Source organism: Chrysochloris asiatica, unplaced genomic scaffold, assembly GCF_000296735.1.
Source record: "Chrysochloris asiatica unplaced genomic scaffold, ChrAsi1.0 scaffold00022, whole genome shotgun sequence".
Taxonomy (NCBI): domain Eukaryota; kingdom Metazoa; phylum Chordata; class Mammalia; order Afrosoricida; family Chrysochloridae; genus Chrysochloris; species Chrysochloris asiatica.
In genome coordinates, this window is record NW_006408540.1 from 19277919 (window position 1) to 19304901 (window position 26983).

Genomic DNA, 26983 nt, shown 5'->3' on the forward strand with positions numbered 1-26983 from the left:
AGCTTGAGGACTAAGGTGTGCCTGACCCAAGCCATGGTATTTTCAATAACCTCATATGCATGTGAAAGCTGGACAGTGAATAAGGAAGACTGTAAACGAATTGATGTTTTGAGTTATTGAAGGAGAGTATTGAAAGTGCCATGGGCTGCCAAAAGAACAAACAGATTTGTGTTGGAAGAACTGCAGCCACAGTGCTCCTTGGAGGCCAGGATAGCCAAACTTCGTCTCTCATACTTTGGACATATTGTCCGGAGGGACCAGTCTGGAGAAGGCTATCGTGTTTGGTAAGGTGGAGGGTCAGAGAAAAAAGGGGAAGACCCCCAGCAAGACGGATTGGCAATATGGCAGCATCTCTGGGCTCAAGAGTGGCAATAATAGTGAGGTTGGCTCAGAATCGGGCAGCGTTTCATTCTGTTGTGCATAGGGTCATTATGAGTTGGTACCGACTCGATGGCACTTAACAACAACAACAAGGATGCCCAAATTGCCATTTTGGCATGGTGTAAATAGAAGAGCACAGAATTCTTTGAGGAAAGAGTTGTTCTTACATGACATTGTGTCAGTTCTGAAGCTACACACATCAAAATGAAGCACCACCCAGTCCTGCACCGTCCTCACAGTTGTTGCTACGCTTGAACCCATTGTTGCTGCCAATGTGCCCATACATCTTGCTGGGGGTCTTCCTCTTTTTCACTGACCCTTCACTTTACCAAGCATGATGTCCTTCTCCAGAGACTGGTCCCTCCTGACAATATGTCCAAAATATGAGAGGCAAAGTCTCACCATCCTGACTTCCAAGGAGCATTCTGGCTGTACTTCTTCCAATACAGATGTTTGTTGTTGTTCTCTGGCAGTCCATGTTATTTCTAATATTCTATTCCTTCACTATAATTCAAATGCACCAATTCTTCTAAGTTCTTCCTTGTTCATTGTCCAACTTTCACATGCATATGAGGCTGTTGAAAATACCACAGGTTGGGTCAGGCACACCTTAGTCCTCAAACTGATTATCTTTGCATTTGAACACTTTAAATAAGTCTTGGGCAACAAATTTGCCTAATGCAATATGCCATTTGTTTTCTTAACTGTTTCTTCCATGAGTGTTGATGGTGGACCTAGGCAAAATGAAATCTTTGACAACTTCAGTCTTTTCTCCATTTATCATGATGTTATTCATTGCTCCAGAGGTGAAGATTTTTGTTTTCTTTACATTGAGATACAACCCATACTGTGATCTTTGATCTTCATCATTAAGTATTTCAAGTCCTTTTCACTTTCAGCAAGCAAAGTTGTATCGTCTGCATATCTCAGGTTGTTAATGAGTCTTCTTCCAACCTTGATGCCACGTTCTTCTTCACATAATCCAGTTTCTCAGATTATTTGCTCAGCATACAGATTGAATAAGTATGGTGAAAGAATACAACCCTGGCACACACCTTTCCTAATTTTAAGCCATTCAGTCAGTATCCCCTTGTTCTATTTAAATGACTGACTGCCTCTTGGTCTATATACAGATTCCTCATGAGCACAGTTAAGTGTTCTGGAATACCCATTCTTCGTACTGTTATTCATAGCTTGCCATGCATGATTCAAACAGTCAAAAGCCTTTGCATAGTCAACAAAACATAAGTAAACATCTTTCTGATATTCTCTGTTTTCAGTCAAGATCCATCAGATATCAGCAATGACATCCTTCATTCCACGTCCTGGGCTCACTACTATAAAAGAAACAGGGTACCATGTTGTTGCTGTTATGTTGGGGACCACAAAGCACTGAGATATTGAGGCCCTGTGTCATGGACGAAAATCCTACATTATGGCCCCACTCAGGATGGCTAGCCAAGGACCCTGAGGGTCAAAGGAAGTGACCTCCTGACATCCCGGGTTCATTGGTTTTTGCGAACTCACTGGTGGGCTACCTCGTATAATTTCCTTTGGTCTTATTATTTATTCTATGCTTCTAACTCCAGTAATTGTAGCTTCTGAGAAAATGGTTTCTTATGTGCCTCTCTTAATGTCTCCACTGTGTTGGCAGTGCATAGGGTCCTGGGAACAAATCTCTCTGAGGAACAAACTCTGGCCACCTGGCAAGCATGTCCAAACTGTTCTTTATCAAATTATTCAGTTATGTTTGATATTAACTTAATACATGAGCCCTGGATACCCATGGACAAATATTAAAACAAAAACCCTTTCTAAAGCAGAGGCCGTAAAAGTTCCAAAGGCAGGTTTGCTGGGATTCCGCAAAGAGGCTCTGGAGACAATCTGCCCAAGGAATTCACTCAAAGTAGATTGGCGAATTCCGGAGTATTGTTCAAGGAATAATAGTGACAACCTCCTTAAATCGTCCCCAGGTGTAAACCATTAACCCAGAGGTCCTTCTTCCACCTGAAAGCCTAAGCCAGGTAGCTGAAACAGCTTGACTCTCTTCAGACCTTTTAAATCCTTTTTCACCTTTACCCATTCGAGATTAAGTGCTATAGGTATGTTAATTAGTCTTGAGCCAAAAAAGTAATTTGTAACAGTTTACTTGAATTTTTGGAAAATTAAGGATGTTAGATCATTAAGACAATTTGTGATGTATATTTTAGAATTTGTTCCTGTAAATCATTGTGTCCTGTTTTGAACGATTAATCACATTTCATTTCTGTACCCTGTCTTAATAATCCCCTTCTTCCTTTGTGTAAAATCCCTCCCTGAAATAAAAGACAGATGCAGATTGAAACCTGCATGCATTACTGCCTGCAGGGCCATGATGCCTGCAATCCAGGGTCTGCCTGCCAGTCTTGCATCCACTCTGGTCTGGGGGTGTCTCTTTGTCTCTCTTGTCATGTCTTTGTGTATATTCTTTCTCTATCTCTTTCACCGTCAGATCTCCCTACTTCGTGAACCAAACTTCCCTGTCGAGGCAGGTCCCCAACACTGTTAAGTGCCATTGAGTCAGTTCCAACTCATAGTGACCCTGTATAGCATTTCCAAGGAGTAGCTGGTGATTTTGAACGGCTGACTTTCTTGTTCAAACCAAGTTGTGGCCCAGTGCTTTATCCCACAGCCCCATAACAGTTCAGGGTAACATAGGGGAGAGTAAGTAAAAAAGTATTTATATAAAATCATACAAATCTTTACTAAACAAAATAATCAAAATTTGAAGCTATTATTTCTCAATATATATCTCCCATCTAGGACTATACACTTCTAATAACAGTGTTTCCAAGTCCAAGCAGCCCTTAAGGCATTGGCCAAAAACAAGACTCCAGCAATTGACAGAACACAAATTGAAATCTACTCTCTGATATCCAGCTTCTCTTTTTGTTATGGCATTTAGTTTCCACCTAGATAATCCAACTTGATATCTCCATCTTAAGATCCTTAACTTAATCACATCTGTAAAGTCCCTTTTGTCATATAAGATAATATACGTGCACATTCATGGAATCAGGGCATGAACATCTTTGGGGAGTCGTCATTCAGCCCACCACAATTTCCTAAAAATGTGAGTCTAGGCAGGAGAGGAAGGAAGGTGAATGAGGTGGAACTCTCTGCTCCTGAACCACGCTAGTTTCACAATTTAAGGGCAGAAGAGAGAGTACCCAGAGGACTGGCATAGAGATGAAATGGAGCGCCTTTAAACGAATTTCACCTGCTGGCTTCCCTGGTAGGAGCTATATCTCAGTCCTCCAAACCACCCTCGGCAAGAGTTCAGCACAAACTTCATTCACAACTCCTTAAAGATCACCACTATCCTGGGGGTATCACAATGTATGGGAATTAGGGTCAAATTGAGGTAGAGATGGAGAGAGGAAGGCAAGAGGGAAAGGACCAAGGTCCATCTTGATGGATACAGAATTCCTGAGTCTCCTTGGCTGGGCATCTCCAGCAGTATTATGCCTCTGCCTTTTGAAGACCTGAGACAGCCAAAATCATTACTCCTGCCTCAACTTTACTTTACAACATGAATTATCTGGTTTTGAGACTGGTAGGAAGCTCCTACCCAGTTACAGGATCCTATGACTGACTGACTATAGCCCCTTATTTCTGCTCCCCTGGCTAAGGGTGGTGTTACCAATCATACTTGTGAATAGGGAGTAGTGGGTTTCTGGAGTCCCTGAGTGGTGAGAATGGCTAAAATCCTCAGCTGCTAATCATAAGGTTGGAAGTCCAAGTCAACCCAGAAACACCTCAGAAGAAAGACCTAGAGATCTATTTCTGAAAAATCAGCCAACAAAAGCCCTATGGAACACAGTTCTACTCTGACATGTATGGGATCTTCATGAGTCAGTGTCAGCTTGATGTTAAATGGGCTTCTAGAACTGACCTGATTATGCATGCACAAAGCCCAGAAGAACATGCAAAAGAGGTCTTTTGCCCTTCATGTCACACCATCCACTTAGATTACACATGAAGAGGGCATCCAGGGGCCTCTTCTTTCTCTGCTCTTTTCCTCCTTGCCCAAGACCCCTCTACTGTCCCAGTACCCATTGGTTCCAGCAACAGCCTGGGGTGGGTGGGAAGTGGGGGGCAACATTTGATTCTCATGGTTCTGGGTATCTAAAAAGGAAGCTAGCATCCTTCAGACTCTTCAGTATGAAACAGAAAAAAAAACAAAAAACAAAAAACAAATCTCTTCCTCCTGATCGCATTAACCATTTCAACAATGTCTTCATTTCTTCTCTCCACTGATCCCTTCTTTCCTTTCTATTCACTCCCATGCCCTGCATGGTGGGGAGAAGTTGTCTATCCTGCTGCTATATCTGTGTACAGAAAACAAAACAATCACTTTGCAGTTATATAATCATTTTCTCAGTGTAAACCATTTGGATGAAATGAGGCCACTCTGGTGAATTTCTATTTTTCCAAGTGTCAACTGATGCCAGCTCTTTACTTGTTGATATTGCTGTATCCAAGCAATATAGAAAGAGAATACTTGTACTGTGTTCATATAATCTATAAGATTTTGGCAAATTACAAAAAATTTCATTACATTTTTACTGAGCATCTACTACCTGCCAGACCTTCAATAATTCTTGTTGTTGTTAAGTGCCAGTGAGTCAGTTCTGACCTATAGCAACCCTAGGCCTCTAAGAACTCCATCTTGGCCCAGGAACTTCACTGTCACATTCCTCCTGCACTCACTTTGTAAGCTCCTTGGCTGGCAGGAGCCCACCAAAGTTTTCTCCAATGCAGATTCAGCAGTTGCACGGGTATTTTCGCTTTTTATTGCTTTATTTTTCCTTTCGTTGTTTCGTGGTTTTTGTTAAGTCTTTCTTCTCCTTCTCTCTCCATTCCCTTGAATATTATCCTATTTCCTCTTTTGTGTTTTCTTCTTTTCTTCTGTATCTCATTTCCCTCTTCTTTCCCCCTCCTTTTAATCTCTCTTTAATACTTTCCACTCTCTTTCTTTTTTAAATTTTTATTGTAAATTGAGTGATAGTTTACATGGGAGAACATCAGCTTTATATTCATCCTATTGTATTTCATTGCATTGCAATGACTACAGTCCCCTCCATGCATCATCATTCAACAGCATTTGCTTCCATTCCTCTGTTTTTTGGGTTGTTGTTTTGGTTCTGGATGTATACCAATGCAACCAGGAACCATTCAAACAACCAAAGGATAGGCCCTGTATGTCAGCCCACCGGCTGACATAACACAGCCCCTCTCCCTTCGTGAGTCTAGAGTCCCTAGATGCTCCATCTCTCCACGTCATCGCCTCTGCCTCCATCTCTTGCATCATTACTTCTCTGGATAGGGTCCTGCACTCTGCTCTTCTCGCTTGATGATCTCAGGGTCCTTAGCTCCTGGACTGCGAGATCAACCACCCCCCTTCTTTTATTGCAAAACATCTACCTTTGCATTTGCAACAATAACAATCAGTCCTGATAAAAATTATTCACTACTGAACCACAAGAGTCTTATCCCCATATCCTTTCACCAGTCCCATCCAGACAGGTTGGAAACCACTCAGTGGAGATTTTATCTTCCCCCGCACTCTCTGAAACTAGGTACCCTCTTGAAAACTTGTGAATCAGTCACTTGGTGCCTTTATAGCTTCTGTTTCTGTTTTCATCTTCCATCTCCCTGTGTTTTCTGTTTTATATGTGTTGGTGTTTTTTTTTTTGTTGTTTTTTTTTAACTTTCTTCTTTTTATTTTTCTCTTCTTTTTTTTCTTCTATAGCTCCATTTTTCTGTACCTCTTTTCTCTTTTTTATTATCATATTCTTCTTTTCCTGGTTACTGCCTTTTACCACCTCTCCTTTATTACTTTCTCTTTTGATTGTTGGTTCCTTGTTTCTTTAATCTGTTTTGTCTTCTCATGTCTGTGGTGGGGGAAGTAGGGTTCTTCTCTTTGTTGCCCAAAAGGAGACAGCAACTGTGCTCATACAGCTCAGTCACAACCGTACTACAGCTACACCCACTAAGCAAGAGCCAATACCAGCTTATGTTCAATGCTAGACAACAGTCAACATCAGTCCAATCCACCTTAAACTGAGGTAGATGAACAGCAAATGGAGAAGAGTGCACATAGTTCCATTCTCTAACTATACCCATAGAAGACATTTAGTGAGGGTTTACGAACATCAACATATAATCAACATATAATCATCAATTGAATACAAAACAACATCAACATATAATCATCAATTAAATACAAAATAACAACCCCACAATGCCCTGGAGACAACAGACAATTCTAGCTCACACAAATAAACAAGAGAGAACGGCTCAAACAAATGACCAAGATGCAGAGCCAGGAAATGTTTCTGAGAAAAGGTAATGGGACTAACTAAAAATAATTCAAAAGAATAATATTTAGGTACCTTCAAAGGATTGACAGAAAAATTGAGGAAAGCAAGGAGATAAGAAAACTTTAGAATACAGGAAAACACTACAAGAACAAGCAGATAAAATAAAGACAAATTTTGAAACAACACAAAACCTGTGACTACAAATCCAGAAAATTTAATACTAATATTTCAGAAATGAACAATGCATTGGAAAGACAAAAGAGTAGATTTGAAGCAATGGAAACCTGAATTTCTGAGCTTGAAGCTAAATCTCTCAATACTAGTCTGTTAGAAAAACAATCAAAAAAGAGAAGGAGTAAATTCAAAGAGCTATGTGTGACACCATGAAGAGGAATAACTTATGGATGATTGGAATTTCAGAACAGGAAGAGACCATAAAAAGCACAGAGAAAATTGCCAAAGAGTTGTTGAAAGAAAACTTCCCTAACATCATGAAAGATGAGAAGATAAGCATGCAAGAAGCTGAATGAACACCAAACAGGATAAATCCCAAAAGAAAATCACCAAGACATATCACAATCAAACCATAACCAAGACAAGGAAAGAATTTTGAGAGCAGTTGAGGAAAAATGAAAAGTTACCTTCAAAGTAGAGCCAGTAAGACTTAAATCTATTTCTCAGCAGAAACTTTCCAGGCATGAGGCAATATATAAACTTCAACCAAGCATCATATACCCAACAAAGATGTTTCTCAAACATGACAGTGAAATTAGAACAGTTCCAGATAAACAGAAATTAAAGGAATTTGTCATGACCAGAAGAACTTTACAAAAAATACTAGCGTTCTTTGGACTGAGAACCAGCAGCAGTAGACAACAGCCTGAGATTACCATACATGACAACACCACCCATAACTCAATCCAGATATAGAAGTATCCAAAATAAAACAAACATACAAGACTGAAAATAGGGACATAGAGATATGAATTTAAAGTGAAGTCAACTGCAAAGCAAAAGAGGGAATAGTGTAGATATAGAACTTCCAAATGGCAAGGAAGTCAAATAGATTTCAAGATAAAACAGACTGTTTTAAATGGGGGAAATTGATAAACAGGGTAACCTGAAAGAAAATTAATAAATCTTCACAGCAAAATAAAAAGGAGGCAAATCAGAAAGATTTAGTAAACATAAGCACATCAGAAATGAAAATGAAAAGAAAATGCCCAAACAAACTCAGCCCAGAATTTATGTGGAACAAAGAAACCAGCATATAAAACCACATGCAAAAAAAAAATCACACAGCAAAATGACAACTATCAATTCATACCTATCAATAATTTTACTGAATGCAAATGGATTATATGCACCAGACAAGACACAGAGGCTAGCAGAATGGGTAACAGATGCATCCAAAAATGGAGACAGCCTGAATGACCATCAACAGAAGAATGGTTAAACAAACTTTGGTACATACACACAATGGAATACTACAAAAACGTTGAAACATAATGATGAATCTGCAAAACATTTCACAACATGGATGAACCAGAAGGACTTTATGCTGAGTGAAATCAGTCAATTATAAAAGGACAAATATTGGATGAAACACTGTTGTAAAGAGTTAAGAAAAGGTTTTCTTGATAAAGGAAACATTCTATGACGGTCAGAGTTGGGACAGGGGAGGGTGAAGGAAAAATTATTAGCATATTAGATGGTAGACACATGTTACCATGGGTGATGGGGAAGGCAATATACAACAAGAAGGTTAGCAGAGGAAAGAAAAAAGTAGCAGGAGACATAGAAAGGAATGCAAGAGTTAAAGTGAATACCATTAAATACTGTTGACTGATGGTACATGGAGGGTATTTCAACCATGTAATGAAGCAAAGTACATGATTTCTTGAATGTAAACCTGATGATCAGCTCTTTAAACTTTCACTCAATTCACAATAAAAAGGTTTTTTTAAATGGACAGAAGGTTGATAATTGTTGAACATAGTGATGCATACATAGAGACTCAGTGTACTTTTTTTTACTCATGCGTGTGTGTAAATTTTTACATAACAAAGACTTCTTTAAAAATGTTTTTATTGTGAATTGAGTGAAAGTTTACAGGCCAAGTCATCAGTTTTACATTCAACAAATCATACATCTTGTTTCATTACAATGATTATAATCCCCTCCATGTACCATTAGTTAACAGTATTTCTCACTATTCATTTTAGCTCTTTAAAAAAAAAAAAACACACACACACACTTGGGCATATATAATAATTTACACCACCAAAGGGCACATTCTGCAAGTCTTCCTCCTGGCTGCCAGCTCTCAGCCCCTCTATTCCCATGAACCTAGAGTCCTCATCTGCTCTCCCTCTCCATGTCCCCATCTCTGCCTCCATCTCTGGATCATCTGCTGCCTTTCCCCCTCTTCCACTCACCAGTAGACCAACATGGTCATCAGCACGCTTACATGCCTGCTCATGTGTTCCCTTTGAGTTTCAGTCTTAGAGGGAGGTTTGTCTTGAGGGAACTTGATTGCTTGCCTTGATGGCTTCCTGGGGAACAACTTGCTTATTCTTGTAGTAGCCAGTCATACTGCCATTTTTGTTTTGGGTTTTCCTGCTGATCTTTCTTTGAAAATGTATCTTCTGTTGCTCTAACTGTTCCAGGCTGGTCTTATTGTCCTTTCTAGTGGGACTATCTCACCTCAGAAGGTTCTGGATAGGGCTCAGGATTCCACCTTAAGGTCCTATACACTGCAAAGGCTCTGCAAGAAGCCTATTTCACTGGGCAAGTTCTAGAACCCTTTTTAGGTATTCCAATCAGTTATAGGCTGAAGATGGACTTACAAGCTTTCTGTAATCATGTTTCCCAACATTCCTTTCTATCCCACTCGTGTCTATTTTACACTAGTAGGCAAGGGAAACCAATATTCATGAGACAGTCAAGCATGTTAGTATTATTCCCCCTCTTCAGACGATGCCTCGATCCCTGTATCACAGAGCCCTGTTGTTCCAAGGTTCAGCATGTATCACTATTTACCTCTGTCCCATTTAGGCTATGCAAACCTGTTTCGGTGTTCCCCTGTCTATATAGTTCTTCTGTCCCTCCCCTTCTTGTGTATTGTCCAAACTATGATGTGTCTGTCCCCTACCCTGTGCTTTACCATGGCCTCCCTCCACCTCCCCCAAATCCCCTATGCCACCCCTACCAGCAACCAACAAAGAAAAAAAATTATTATTTTTTTCCCTTTAGTATGGGTATCTTTTCTTAAGCTTTTACAATAATGGTCTGATGCAATATTTGTCCTTTTGTGACTAACTAATTTCACTCAGCATAATGTCCTCAAGTTTCATCCATGTATAAGAAAGACTTTTAAGTATATATGAGCATATGTACTATGAAAGAGATTGCTGCCTACTTCTAATCCATTCTCCCTTTATTTTCATTCTCTGAACATTTGTAACATTGAGGACAACAATGTCTAACCAAAGATTATAGTTCCCCGTGCCTCCTGCTTGTGTAGCCATAAAACAAAATTTTGGCCAATCAGATGTATGCAAAGTAAAGTGTGGAACTTCTGAGAAAACATCTTAAAAGGATTTGACTTAAAGGTGTGCTTTTAGATACTGCCTCACCTCCACCCCTTTTGCTTCTTCCTTGATTGTGAAATATACATGTTATGGCTGGAACCCCAGCAGTTATGTTGGATTGTGTAATGACCTTGAGATCAAAAGACATGTTAAGATTGTTAGAGACAAGAAATAAAAGTTGCCTAGTTCCCTGAGATGTTTGCAAAAGTAAAATGTGGACCTTGTGAGGAAATGTCTTAAAGGGACTTGATTTTAAGGTGTGCGGTGGTGCCATAGGATAAGCACTGGACTGAGAACCACAAGGTCTCTGGTTGGAGCCCACCAGCAGTTCCACAGGAGAAAGATGATGCTTTCGGCTTAGACAAAGATTTACAGCCTCAGAAACCCTATACAGGGTTATTATAAATTGGAACCAACTTGATGGCACTTAAAAACAACAACAACAAGAAATTCCCTGATGGGGTCCTGGTGTGGCACTGGACTGGATGAGCACTAGACTGCTAACTGCAAGGTCAGCAGTTCAAACCCACCAGCAGCTCCTTAGAAACCCTGTATAGGGTGACTATGAGTTAAAACCAACTCAACAGCACTTAACAACCACAATGTTCCCTGATACAATTCTAGCTTACTTGTTTGATTATTTTTCAAATAAGGGTGTATTTTCTTTTGACAATGAAATAGGCTTTTTTATTATGGTAAAAAATATATATAACAAAACATTTTCCCTTTCAGCAATTTGTATTTCAGTGACATTAAGAATGTTAGTTCTGTTTTACAACCATCTTATTAGTCATTTCTAATTCTTTTGCCACCATCAACAGAAACACAAAACCCTTTAAATAAGAACTTCCTGTTTCCCCCTCCTACCTAACACTGTTTGTTATTGTTGTTGTTAAGCGCTGTCGAGTCGCTTCCGACCCATAGCGACCCTATAGAGGGTTTCCAAGGAGCAGCTGGTGAGCTTGAATCGACGACCTTTCAGTTCAAATGAACCTTGAAGTCCAGTGCATTAACCCACAGTGCCACACCAGAAATGTAGATCTCTAGGCAATTTCCTATTCTAGATCTTTCATTTAAGTGGAATTATACAATCAATATTCATCCTTTTGTATTTGACTTATTTCACTTAGAATGTTTTCAAGCTTTATCCATGTCATAGCATGTGTCAGAACTTTACTCCTCTTGATGGATGAATAATAAACTCCGTTGTATATATAGATCACATTTTGCTAATCCATTCATCTGTTGATGAATTGGGTTGTTTCCATCTTGTGTTGTTTCCATCTTTTGGCAATTGTTAATAATACTGCAATGAACATTAGTGTACAAGTATCTGCTTGAATCCCTACTTTTAAGCCTTTGGAGCGTTACCTAGGAGTGAAATAGACCTTCTGGTGTGGCGCTGTGGGTCAGCATTGGACTGCAGTTCAACCTCCATGGACACCCTATTCAGGGCCGCTATGAGTTGGAACCGACTTGACGGCACTTAGCAACAACAACGTAGTAATTCTATGCCAAACTTTTTGAGGAGCTACTAAACTGTCATCCACAATATCTCCACTATTTTACACTCCCATCGGCAACAGATGAGTGTTTCAATCTTTCCCTATCCTCACCAACACTGCTCTTCTCTGTTTTCTGCCAATCAATAGTCGTTCTCATGGGCTGAATAGCCTACTTCTCGTCATCATTTATGTGAAGACTATTGCCTTGTGCTTTAAGCCACTTGTAATCGAGCCATGATCATCAACAGTCAAACAAAATCCCTACATGATACAAGTGCTATACAGAAAAAGAAGAGAACAACAAAAAGGGGCTCAATTCCAATTGAAACAGAGTACAGTGTGAGTGTGAGTCAGAGAAAACCTCTTTGAGAACCTGACATTTATTCTGAGATCTAAAAGCTGAATAAGTGCTAGCCATTGACATATATTCATCAAATATCAAAAGAGTGGTATACTATGAGTAGCTTCCAGAAATCTGAGTAACTTCCAAAACTCTGCCAGAATGTTCTTCTCTTCCCAAGCATCAGTGTGGGCTAGGCATTGGACCAAAAAGGTGGCACCCGGGAGGAAAGATGAGGTTGTCTGCGCCCATCAAGACTGACAGGCTCAGAAACCATAAGAAGTTGTATTCTGCCCTGTAGGGTCTCCGTGAGTCAGAATGGGCTCCATGGCAGTGGGTGGGGGTGTGTAATTAGCAATGGCATGGGCTATCAGTGACTGATGGTCTCCAAGGTGGCAGTTGGCAGTCCTTCATGACCTAACTCCAGTTCATGCACTTATCCCCCTTTTCAAGGTGTGGATTTCAGAAACTCTGCCCAGTTTTGCTTTGAAGAAACCTATCTCAACGGGAACCAAAAGTTTTCCACTGAAATCAAAACATTTCTCAAATCATCCAATCTCCCCTCCCTCAGCATTCTCTCCTTGAGACAGTTCAGGTTGCCTCTCACTGCCCCAAAACAGCATATCCCAGGGTTACATCTAAGCCTCTGGGGAAAACAAATGGAAAGCAGGAGTAAGGCCCATCCTCAGAGAGCCCAAGACTGGGCTCTGAAAAAGTACGGGGATCAGATGCCCAGGGATGGAAGTCATCTGTCCTGAATTGGGGATTGTTTGCTTAGCTGGAGATTTAATCCCGGTTATTCCTTTGTTCATACATGAATTCATATGAACCACTTCAGCTCTCTGAACCTCAATATTTTTACCATTTATATAATGGTGAAAATGATGGTGAAATTCACCTTTAATCATTAGAAATTAAAATGTGACCTTCCAGTTGTTCTGATAAGTTCTGGAAGGACATGAAAGTACAGTTAATAAACAAAAAGACGTCTTGCAAAGAATTGATTCTGGACATACAAGGGGTATAGAAGGTGATGAAAATACACATTTTCCCTACCCATTAATCTCTGGTCATGGCCTGAATGGGATCCCTCCTCCCTCTGGTCTTTCTACCTTCACAACTTCACCTATCTATTCAAGATCCTCTTCCCCCAAGACCAGTGTTCAATCTCGAAGTACAGAATCCAGAAGGTGTTTCCTTCATGGGGGTGGGGCAATTAGGAAGGGTGGAATGCTATGATGTCATTGAGTTTCAAATGAGGAAGCACTGAATGTATTTCAAAGTCTTTAAAGTAGGGCAGATGCAAGACTCTTGCTAACATTGATTTAATATAAATGGTATGCTACAGCAACAAACTATGGGCTCTGGTAGCGTAGTGGTTACGAATCGGGCTGCAAACCTTAAGGTCAGCAGTTTGAAACTACCAGCTGCTCCGTGGGAGAAAGATGAGGCGTTCTACTCCCGTAAAGATTTACACCCTCGGAAACCCTGTACAGGGTTGCTATGGGTCGGAACTGACTCAACGGCACTTAGCAACAACAACAACAACAGCAACAAACTGTCTTTGCTCTGCTTACCATAGACTGCCTACCAGCAAAAAGGGACAAGGAGTGTGAAAATTTAGAGTAAGGAGGAAAGAAAATTCCATCCTGCTATAAATGATCATAAAACACCATGAACTGCAGGACATTTGTGACAACATAAAGACAGGAATGAACAAAGTAATCCTACACATCAAGTAATTCTCAAATTCCTTAATAACTAATTCTCCAGCTTCTTCAGTACTATAAATTACTTCTTTTTTCAAACTTCTCTTTTTGAGGAAGAGCTTTTATTCTCACAGATGACACCACTGGATACCTTAGGAAAAGGAAAATAGACATTTCAATGAAAAAGCTTAATTTTCTGTTTACTTAAGATTTAATCGACCATTGGTTTAAATAATAATAATAAATTAGCCTTCAGTCTCCTCAATATAATTCTGTGTCCTAATCAGTGCAAATACATTCACACATGTAAAGAGAAAAGTCTGGAGTTCTTAGTGTGGTAAAGCCTCCATACTTCAGGAGCAATGCATTTCATTCCTCCTGTCACTGGAACTGTAATGCTATGTCATTAACTCATATCAGACTCAAACCTGCAAAGAAAAGGTAACCTCATCATTTCGCCATTGCTCATCAGCTGCAACTCACAGTTTAGTTGAATCCTGGAATTTACTCCAATACAATATTCAAAACAATCCCTCTAAATGATAAAGGTAAAAGAAAGCACAAGAGTTAAAGGTAGAAAAGGTAAAACTATTACATATACAATCCTGCAATACCAATAATTTATGAAGGGATGTATGCAGGCTGAACACAGGTGAGAAGGTGAATGGGACCATCCATGAATATAAGTAGGTTTAGTGAATTGTTGAATGTCTCTTCTAACCATAGTCTGTATCATCCAGCAAACAATAATTTTGCCCTTCTGGGTCTGGGTTAGAGAAGGTGGGAAAAATATGGATAGGATGATATGGTTCAGCTGTGATGTTAACAGAGTTAATTATAAAACCTTGAAACTCTAGCATGAGCTGTCTCAGAAGCAGGAGGGGGAACACATCCTTTGGGCCCTGAGGTCCCAGGACATTGAACCTGCTCCACCCAGGGACAGAAAGCTGTGACACTGGAGAAGTGGCAGAGAAGCAGCAGCAGCAGAACCAGGAAACAGGGCACAAGACAGAGCAGGGGACTTCCCAGCCCACGGAGCAAGTAAAGTTGAGTGACTTTGTGCAGGAAGTTTGCTTATGGAGTTGGCTGACTCCAAGGACTTAAGTGGGGGAGCTAGGTTTGCTGACCCACGGAGGTAGAGTCGAGTGCCTTCAAGCTGAGGCTTACGTTGGAGTGGTGTATCCTGTGGATATTTATCAGGAGCTGACTAGAACATCTGTGCCCTGAGGATTATCAGATCCTATATTGTTACCTGTTAACTTTCCTAATAAACCCCCTAACTGTGACTATTGTCTCTGAGTTCTGTGTGGCCATTCCAATGGAGTCTCGAACCCAATGGAGGAGCAGAGAGGGTTTGGAAAGAAAGGGCAGTGCCATATTTTTGTAGTTTTACTGAGATGATTTCTACATTATGTATGTATATGTGCTGCAAACATATCCATTAATATAACAGAACATACAGCAGGTAAAGTTATGAAAGCTTCTTAGCTATAACCAAGAATCTTGAAGAAATGAATTGCTGGATCTGGGGCCCAGAACCATAGTCTCAGGGAACACCAAGGTCGGTTGACATAACATAATCTTCTACATCCTACTGGGGTATTAAAAATTTGCAAATGATCATCTAAGGTGCATTCTTGTATGAAGCAGGGAAAAATGAAGAAAATAAACATGGAAACAATTAGTCCAAGGGCCATGTAAACATCAACTTCTATGGTCCTGACACCAGAAGAATGAGATGGTTCTTGGATACCATGAATGAGCCCTCTGAAAAGGATCATAATAGGAGGTCCTGGATAGAGTAGAAGGAAAATGTTGAACAAGACTCAAAGTCATTAAAAAAAAAAAAGAGAGAGAGAGAGAGAGAGAGAATGGGAGCGGGGAGAAAGGAAAATCAGGCTGACTGGTCGGATAGAGACTTATGGAACCCCTGAGACTCTGGCCCTTAGACACCCCATGACTCAACTTCCAGTGAAACCATAGACAGACCTCTAAGGGAACAGCACCAGGGTGGCATGCCATCCTTATAACCATCAACCATATGCGAGCAAAGAGGCAGCAGCCCAGGGATAAAGCTCAGAAAGCAGGAAGGGACAGGAGAGAAGGACAAATGGAAACAGGAAATACATGGAGAGAGTGGGCACGGTGCAGTTACACTGTGAGCACTACAATCAAAGTCACAAAACAAAATGTGTCTGAATTGTTGAATGGAAAACCAATTTGCTGTGTAAACTTGCACCCAAATCACAATAAAATATTAAGCAAGGCGAAACAAAACAAAAAAATCTTACCCTCTAAGTAAGGCCTCAGGAATCCTGGTATGCTACTGTAGGCTAAGGACTGGAATGCTAACCACAAGGTCAATGGTTCAAACCCACCATCCACTCCTTGAAAACCCTAACTAGGGTTGCTATGAGTAGGAACTGACTCTACGGAACTTAACAACAACAGGTAAATCCTCAGTTTATGTTTAAAAATGCTTAGTGTCTCAGACTTCTTCTTTTGACTCCTACCTCACAGTACTTTTCTGAGACCAGGTCTCAAGGATTGCTGAGGGGTTTTCCCTTATGGCAGTGGGGAGAAGTGGGAGAATCGACCCTAAATATGTTCTCTGCATCCTCCTGGTCTGGGCTGTCACGTGGCTGGAATGACTAGTTCCTTGGACTTGAAATGCCAAAATGCGGCTGGTCCAGTAGGGCCTTGGGTCAGTGCTCACAGTCAGGGCCCCGGAAGTGCTCTATAACCCCACAGAATTCTGCAAAGTCTGCCTCTGTACTAGTTTCCTATCACTGCCAAAATCTGGGGGCATGCAGCAACACAAACTTAATATCTTATAGTTCTGGAGGCCAGAGTCCAAAATGGGCTAAAATCAAAGTGTTGGTAGGATTGCATTCCCTCTGGGGGGCCCTAGAAGATAATCTGGGGCCCTGGTGACCGAGGTTAAATGTTGGCTGCTAACTGGAGGTTGGTGATTCAAACCCACCATCTGTTCCATGACAGAAAGATCTGTGTGGAAGTCTGCTTTCATAAGTAATTACAGCCTTCAAAACCCTTCGGCAGGTTGCGATGAATAGGAATTGGCTTGACGCAAAGGATTTGGTTTTTGATTATGGGGAAATCCATTTTCATGCCCTTTCCCAGCAGTTGGTTGCTGGGCCCCTGAACAACAATGGCAGGTTGAGTACTTCTTGTATTGTGTAACTTTGACCTCTTTTTTGTCTCCCTCCTCCCAATTAAGGACTCCTGTGGGTGTTAGCACTATCAAGGGTTTGATGTTGTTGTTGTTAAATGCCGTCAAGTCGGTTCCAACCCAAAGCGACCCTGTATAGGGTTTCCAAGGAGCAGCTGGTGAACTTGAACCACCGACCTGCAGTTTAAACGTCTTTGCAGTCTGGCGCATTAACCCACAGCACCACAGTGTTGTGCAAACGATTAACACCCTCTGCTGCTAACCAAAAGATTGGAGATGCAACTATATCTAAAGGTGCCTCAGAATAAAGTCTGGTGACATACTTTTGAAAAATCAGCCACTGAAATCTCTATGGAGCACAGTTCTACTCTGAGACACATGAGGTCGAATCAACTCAAGGACAGCTGGTGGTTACATTGGGCCCACTTGGATAATTCAAAATAATCTCATCGGAAAGTCAATTGCGATCTTAATTCTGTCTGACAAATTGGGCTGCTATCGCAAGGTTGGCCGTTTGAATCTACTAGATCCTTGAAAGAAAGACTTTCTGTTCCCATAAAGATTTGTTGTTGTTGTTAAGTGCTGTCAAGTCGGTTCTGACTCATTGCAACCCTGTATAGGGTTTCCAAGGAGCAGCTGGTGGTTTTAAACTGCCAACCTTGTGCTTCACAGTCCAGTGCTGAGACTCTGAAACTCTATACAGGATTGCTAATGAGTTGGAACCAATTCGATGGAACCAATTCGACGGCACACAACTGCCACCACAGTCTGCTACCATATAATGTAACCTGTTCACACATTCCAGACATTAGAAGGTAGGCATCTTTTAAGCCCCTTCTTTCAAGTACAAGAATAGGTCTGGATCCCGGATCACTATGTTGGGATGTCAGGGGTCATGAATGCTGTATTTCCACCTCAACCTTCACACCTTTTCCTAGGTACCATGCCAAGGTGGGCCTTCTGTTGTTGTTGTTGTTAAGTGCCATCAAGTTGGTTCCGACCCATAGCGACCCTGTATAGGGTTTCCGAGGAGCAGCTGGTGAGCTTGAACTGCCAACCTTGCAGTTCAAATGACTTTGCAGTCTAGCGCATTAACCCACAGCGCCACACCAGGACTCCAGGGCCTTCTGTAGAGACCAGCAATCTCCACTTCACTGCTGCTTTGTGAGTGAACCTCTGGCCCCTATGAGCTGGTGTGTGTTAAAGTTGCTTCCTATGCCAAACCCCAGATTTATCCTGAAGCTAGGGAGGAAATAAGAGTCCACCCCCTCCATTGCCCTCTGCTTCACTTATTCCTCCCACGACCTCAACAGAGGGTTCAGTACTGTTCTCTCAACCCCCTCAGGGCTGCTGGCATGAGAGTCTCACCCTAAATCATCGTAGGCAAAGGTGGGGAGCTCTTCACATGGCCAGAATATACACGAACAATTTCCTGTCTTTACACTCAGTTCTTGATGTGCTAAATTATCTTAGAAAATCGTTCTCTCACCCTCTCTTCATCCCTCCCTCATTCCCCCAGTCCTGTTATCTATTTAGGTACTAAATAAAAAAGGTATTTTAATCATCAAAACTGACACTTTATTTTGTGGCCCTCATAATACTTCTTCAACTTGAAGCTACCAAAACCCATTGCTTCATTGAGTGCCAAGCTCCAAGGCTCATAAGATGAACAGGTTCTAGAAAAACTCTGGAAGACATAAAATTGAAATACTCCAGATTTTCTAATATAGAAATATGTATGGAGAAGTCCTGGTGTGGCACTGTGGGTTAATGCGCCAGACTGCAAAATTGTTTGAGCTGCAAGGTTGGCGGTTCAAGCTCACCAGCTGCTCCTTGGAAACTCTATACAGGATCACTATGGTTCGGACCAACTTGACAACACTTAACAACAACAACAACAATATGCATGGATGAGAGGAAGGAAAAAGAGGGTTAATCTTGATCCAAATCTTAAAAGTGATTAAAGCTATTTCTAGTCCAGTCTTAAACTAAGAAAACTTTCCTTAAACAATACATGGCTCTAATATAGACCACAGACACCAGGTGGGGCAGGGAAGCGGGGCTTTTAGCTACAGACTGTGAGAACATTTCATCATATAGTCTTAGAAACCATTAGGCCTCTTGTTGCTACTCTTGTTGACACTTAAACAAATTGTCTAAATCTCCCCAACACAACCCACAGCCGAGTCATTAAGCTTCTGAATTCATTTGGCTGAATGTACTGTGTACTTGAATTTCAAAGCAAGAGAGCTTTCCTTGGAGGCATTGTGAGATAACAGGGGTTGTTGTATTATTTAAAGTCCCATCATTCAGAGCTCAAATGATCTTCCTATGTAAAAGTGCTTTCAACATTTTAATTATGAGAACACTGCACAACAGTTTGGCGTGACAGCCTCCCTTTAAAAAGTACAATAAAGGAGGCGCCTTGGAGCAGTAAGGGCCACGCTTGTGGATAAATAGCAAAGGCACACAAGGATGTGTACTCAGTCTTCCTTCAAGGAACCGGTTTTTTTTTTTTAGGCCATACCACAAAGCATAGGATGTGGGAGAACTGGGGTTCACTCGTTTCAGTTTTATTTTGAAGAAATAAAAGAAAAGGGAGATTTCCAGGCTTCTACAACATGCCAGGAGAGGGAGGGACACTTTCTTCAAGCTGAGTATTAAGAGGTGACTGGGATCTTGCCAAGGAACAGTCTTTAGAGGATGCCCACAATTTATCCCCTCATTACTATGTTCTGTCTCCTGTCTTTCTGGAACAATGTGAAATCGGTCACACAGGGTTAGTAGAAGTTCTCTGTGCTTAATGCTTGGAGCATGCCCATGACATACTATAACTGGTGATGGTGTGCCGTTGGAGTCTGTTCCGACTCGTAGCAACCCTGTATAGGATTTTTGAACCTGTAAATCTTATGGGAGCAGAAAGCCTCATCTTTCTCCCATGGTAGCTCTGAATTTCCAATCTTGAGGTTAGCAGCCTGACTTGTAACCACTGCACTACCAAAACTCCTTAACCATAGAATAGAAACCATAATTTTAGTTTTGTTAAAAGCATGTTGTCATTGTTGCTGTTATAAAGAGCCGTTGAGTCAATTCTGACTCATAGCAACCCTGCATAAGGTTTCCAAGGATCAGCCGGCAGATTTGAACCACCAACCTTGCTTATCCTACAGCACCACACCAGAAATGCCATTAAAAGAATGCATTAAAAAAAAAAATGCATAGCAACATATTCTGTACATATAAGCATGATTCTGTTAGATGAAAATAGATAAAAATTTTACATTGTAATGCTCATGAGTGCTTCTGTATTATTTTTTGTGTGTATATTTTCCAAATTTTTCTATCATTGACATGTATCACTTTTATTACCATAAAATTAATATTAAGCAAAGCAAATGTCATGTGACTCCCTTACTAGAGAGAACAGAATTTAAATGCCCTCTGTCTCCTACTCCTTTGATATATAAGCTTATCTTTTGTGCAAACACTTTGCTCTCAACTACTAGACTGCTAACTGTAAGGTCAGTGGTTCAAACCCACCAGATGCCCTTCAGAAACCCTATACAGGGTTGCTATGAGTTAGAACTGTTTCAACAGCACTTAACAACCTACTAGGTGACAGTCTGAACCCATTTGGTGGCACCATGGAAGAAAGAGCTGGCAACCTATAAAGATAACAGCCGAGAAAACCTTATAAAGCACAGTTATACTCTGTAACACATGGGGAGGCTATAAACTGTTACTGAATCAACACAACTATTTGGGTATTTAAGAAATAAACCTCCTGTTCCTTTGGCCAATGCCAGTCCATTACACCTCACTAAGGCCTAGGACACTGATCTATCTTTATGTTTTCCATCTCACTTTTACTTCAAATTTTCATAGATTCATGCTTTGTACATTAATGTTCCAATTATTAATGGATATTCGCAGCTGTTTCTCCTCATTTTTAGTTTGCCTCATCAGCAAATGAAGATCCCAAAACCTTTACTCCATTCTCCTCATCATGGTCAACTCTACTTTGAGGAGGCAGCTCTTCCCCATTCGTATTTTGAGTGCCTTCCAACCTGAAGGGCTCATCTTCCGGCACTATATCTGACAATATTCTGATGCTCTTCATCATGCTTCGATATTCAATATTCTGGTGCTATCTGACAGTGTTCCACTGCTATTCATAAGGTTTTCAGTGGCTAAACATTCAGATGTAGTCTGTCTCTCTTTCTTCCTAGTCTGTCTTAGTTTTGAAAGCTCAGCTGAAACCTGTCCACTGTGGGTGACCCTGCTGGTATTTAAAATACCCGTGGCATACATAGCTTCCAGAATCACAGCAATACTCAAGCCAAAACAGTAGGACAAACTGACAGACGATTGGCCATCTTGAATCTGACAATCACATAGTTTACTATGCCAGGAATGAGAAATTGAAGAGGAATGGCATCATATTCATCATCAAAAAGAACATATTAAGATCCATCTTGAAGTATAATGCTATCTGTGATAGGCGTACTATCCATACGCCTACAAGGAAAACCAGTTAATACCACTATTATTCAAATTTACGCATCAATCACTGAAGTCAGTGACGATGAAATTGAAGAATTCTACCAACTACTTCAGTCTGAAATTGATAAAAAATGCAATCAAGATGTATTGATAATTGCTGGTGATTGGAATACAAAGGTTGGAAACAAAAAAACATCAGTAGTTGGAAAATATGGTCTCGGTAATAGAAACAATGCTGGGGATCCCTTGATAGAATTTTGCAAGACCAATGACTTCTTCATTGCAAATACCTTTTTTAAACAACATAAAAGACACTATACACATGGATCTTATCAGATGGAAAACATAGAAATCAAATTGATTACATCTATGGGCCCCTGGTATGGCGCTATAAGATAAGCACTGGGCTGCTAACCACATGGTAAGTGGTTCAAACCCATCAGCTCTTCCTAGGAAACACTATACAGAGTCTCTATGAATCAGAACCACTTGGTTGCACTTAACACACACACAAACTATAGAAAAAGAAGGTAGAAAACTCCATATCAGGAACCAAAACAAGGCCAGACACAGACTGTGGAACAGATCATCAATTGCTCATATGCAAGTTCAGTCTGAAATTGCTCATATGCAAGTTCAGTCTGAAGCCGAAGAAAATTCAAACAAGTCTGTGAGAGCCAAAATATGACTTTGGACATATCCCACCTGCATTTAGAGATCATCTCAAGAACAGATTTGATGCATTAGACATTAATGACTGAAAAACTGAGTTATGGGATGACATCAAGATCATACAGGAAGAAAGCAAAAAGTCCTTAAGAAGACAAGGAAGAAAGAAAAGATTTGTACTCCAAAACTTGCTCTCCAGCTAAAGAAAATGGAATAAAGAGATAAAAGAGCTGAACAGAAAACCCCAAAGTGCAGCTCAAGAAGACAAAGTCAAATATTAAAATGAAATGTGCAAAGACCTTGAGTTATATAACCAAAAGGAAAGAACACACTCAGTGTTTCTCAAGCTAAAAGAACTGAGGAAAAAAATCAAGCCTTGGCTTTAATTACTGAAGGATTCTCTGGGCAAATAATTGAATGATGCCAAAAGCATCAAAAGAAGATGGAAGGAATATACAGAGTCACTGTACCAAGAAGAAATGGTTGATGTTCAACCATCTCAAGAGGTAGCATATGATCAAGAGCCAATGATAGTGAAGGAAGAAGTCCAAAGTACACTGAAGGCATTGGCAAAGAACAAGCCTCTTGGAATTGATGGAATGCAAACAAATATTTCAACAAACTGATGCAACACTGCAGGCACTCACACATCTATGCAAAGAAATTTGGAAGACAGCTACCTGGCTGAAAGACAGCTACCTGATTGAAAGAGATCCATATTTGTGCCAATTCCAAAAAGAGGTAACCCAATAGAATGTGGAAATCATAGGACAATATCGTGAATATCACGTGCAAGTAAAACATTGCTAAAGATAATTCAGAAATGGTGCAAATATACATTGACAGCAAACTCCAGGGGTCCAAGCTGGATTCAAATGAGGATGTAGAACAAGGGATATCATTGCTAACATCATATGGATGGATCTTGACTAAAAGAAGTGAATACTAGAAAGATGTTTACCTGTGCATTATTGACTATGCAAATACTTTCAACTCTGTGGATCATAACAAATTATAGACAACATTGTAGAAAATGAGTATTCTCTAACTTAATTATGCTCATGAGGAACCTACACATAAACCAAGAGGCTGTTGTTCCAACAGAACAAGGGGACACTGAATGGTTTCAAATCCTGAAAGGTGTGTGTCATGCAGGGTTGCATTCCTTCACCATATTTATTCAATCTATATGCTGAGTAGAGAATCCGATAAACTGGATTGTATGAACATGGCATCAGGATTGGAGGATGACTCATTAATAATCTGTGATATGCAAATGATACAGCCTTGCTTGCTGAGAGCAAAGAGGACTTAAAACATTTACTGATAAAGATCAAAGACCACAGTCTTCAGTATGACTTACACCTCAGTGTAAAGAAAACAAAAATCCTCACCAATGGACCAATAAATATCATGATAAGTGGTTAAAAGATTGAAACTGTCAAAGACTTCATTTTGCTTGGATCCACTATCAACACTCATGGAAACAACAGTCAAGACATCAAATGACGTATCACATTAGGCAAGTCTGCTATACAAGAGCTCTTTTAAAGTATTCAAGAGCAAAGATGTCAGTTTGAGGTCTAAGATACACCTAACCCCACCTATGGTATTTTCCATAACCTCAAATGAATGTGAAAATTGGACAGTGAATAAGGAAGACCATAGAAGAATTGATGAATTTGAGTTACGCTGTTGGAGGAGAATATTGAAAGTATCATGGACTGCCAGAAGAATAAACAAATTTGTGTTGAAAGAAGTACAATGAGAATGTTCCTTAGAAGCCAGGATGGCCAGACTTCGTACTTCATACTTAGGACATATTGTCAGGAGGGACCAGTCCCTGGAGAAGGACATCAGACTTATTAGAGTGGGGGGGGGGTCAGCGAAATAGAGGAAGACCCCCAATGAGATGGATTACTACAGTGACTGCCACAATGGGCTAAAGTTTAACAATGATTTTGAGGATGCCATAGGACCAGGCAGTGTTTCCTTCTGTTGTGCAGAGGGTCACTATTAGTCGCAACCAACTTGACTGCACCTATGAACAATATTCCTTGAACTTATAAACCTTCCTGTAATGTGTCAAAAACTAACTGCAGAACATCAGAGAAGGCTGGTAGCCAAGGACTTGGCAGCTGTGGAGAGTGGCAGAGAGCTGTTATGTCTTGGCTGGGCTGGACTGTCATGCCCCTGAAGGACCTGCTCTTCTCTCTTTGGTGGGCCGCTATTGTCCTGTTAGCGCCCGTCAAGTCTGTCGGCTTAGTGACCTTATGTGCTACAGAGTGGTTTGCTCCATAGGGTTTTCTTGGCTGTAATCTTTACAGACTAGGAGTCCTGGTGGCACAGTGGTTAAGCACTCAGCTGCTAACAGAAAGGTTCAAACCCACCAGCTGTTCCAGGGAAGAAAGTCGTGGCAACCTGCTCCTTTAAAGATTTACATTTTTGGAAACCCTATGGGCCAGTTCTACTCTGTCCTATAGGGTAATTATGAGTTAGAATTGACTCTATGCATATATGGGATCCTTAAAGATTGGGTAAGCTTTGAAGAAGCAAGTTCCTTTTCTTCCTCAGAAAAGCTGGATGGATTTGAACCACCTATCTTTAAGTTAGCAGCTAACTGCAAACCACTTTTGCCAGCCAGATTCCTTTTGGTGGCCTGAGAGTTTATCTTAAGCAGAATCTGGAGTCCAAGGGGATGTGAAGATAGGGTGGGGAGGCTGGGCCTCAGGGCAGGGCCAGCTGAGACTTTCCCATGTCAGGTGTGAGGCAGGGAGACACACTCACAGCCTGTATTTGCCCTGCTCAGCCAGGCCTGTTTGGCAGGTGGGTGTGGAGATACAGTGTCCGCAGCAGCTGTGAGCCAGGCAGGCCAGGCAGGTACAAGTGGTTCCCACAGCCACTTCCGCCTGAGAACAACACCCTGCCTGGCCCCCGGGAGGTCACAAAGGTGCCTCCCCACCTCTTCCCCCTCCTGTCCCAACTCAAGGGATTATAGTGTGATGAAAAGAGCACAAATACGAGTCAAATTACTAAGTCTGGACCTTGGGCAATCACTTAACTTCTCTGAGCCTGTGTCTTTACCTACAAACCTAGGAATGATGTAATGGTGATCTTAGGGAGCTGTCATGAATTTTAAAGGAGTTACATACATACTGTTCAGCTGCAAACAAAGGTTTGTAATCCTTACAAGGACCTGGGGCCTAACCTTCTTCTTTTTTTTTTTTTTAGACATTAAGTCATTTTATTGTTGGATTTAGGCCATTAGATCATTTCTTTCTTGATGGTGCCGATAACACACACAGTATCATCTGGACTCTTGAATTTAAAGTATAACTTGTTTGTGTGTGTGTTTTATTGTGCATTGTAAATGTAATGTAAACTTTCACTGAAGTTTACATGGCAAATCATTAGTTTTAGATTCAACAAATCATATTTTGTTTCATTGCAATGATTACAATCTCCTCCATGTACTATCATTTACCAGTATTTACTTATTCCCCCTTTTCTTTTTTTATTGTGAATTGAGTAATAGTTTCCACAGGAGAACATTGGGTTTACACTCAACATTTCATTGCAATGATTACAATCCCCTCCGTGCATCATTATGCAACAGTATTTGCTTCTATTCCCTCTGTTATTGTTGTTGTTGTTTTCAGGGGGCTAGACTTTTGCACCTTCTTTTTCCAATCAAGGAAGGATCTGGTCAGACAAGAGTGACAGTCATCAGCTACCTGGTATACAGTCCCTGCCTACCTTTGCCAGTGTCTTCTGCTCCTCTCTCTAACACAGCTACCTTCCAGCAAACCAACCACTTAGAGCAGACCAAAAGCAAGCCAGTTTCCTTCCACCAAGCTGATTCCAACTCTTGGTGACCCCATGTGTGCAAGGTAGAACTGCTCTATAAGAGGTTCAAGACTGTACCTTCTAGGAGTAGATTGCCAGACCTCTCTTCCACCCCATCTCTGGGTGAGTTCAAACCCTGAGTATTTCAGTTAGTAGTCTCAACTACTGTACGTTTGCACTACCCAAAGACTCCTACCAACTATTACTAATGATTCTTTCTAATGATTATACTGATCATTAACATTTGCTGAGGATGTTAAAATGTAAGTTTCAGCTGAAATACTGAGACCACAGATAATAGATACCAAATTGAGTGAGAGATGAACCATCCCAGAAACTTAGCCAAGAATGGAAGTCAAGAATGGTTAGAAGAAGAAGAAAAAAAAAAGTATGGTTAGAAGAAGCACACTTCTTCCCCACAGAGTAGGTATGTAGGAAGAGAAGGCCGATGCAGAAGACTTTGAAAGATTCTGCTTGTTTGTTGTGTCTCACCCTATCCAAAGATGAATAATGGCAGGTTCATGGGAAGGTACATTTTACTCATCACTCCCAGACACAGGTTGCACCCTGGTACAAGGTAACCACAAGCAGAAACTATTGGAGGCTGCTTACGGATGGCAAGCTGGACAGAATTAGCTAGGTTTCCTGAGCACTTGGCGTATTAAAAAGTCTGTAGGTCCAGGGGACTGAGTGTTATTGCTGAGTACTGGCCCTGGGGTGATTAAGACAGGTGCTTAGTGGCTCAAAAGTGGGCTCTGGTTGGAGCGTGGATTTAATCAGCTGCTCAGAAAGGGGAAGGACCAGCCTGGGCCTCAAACTATGTCAAGACAGCATTTAAGAAACAAGTATTGGAGAACAAACAAGATGGCGGATCAGGTGGAC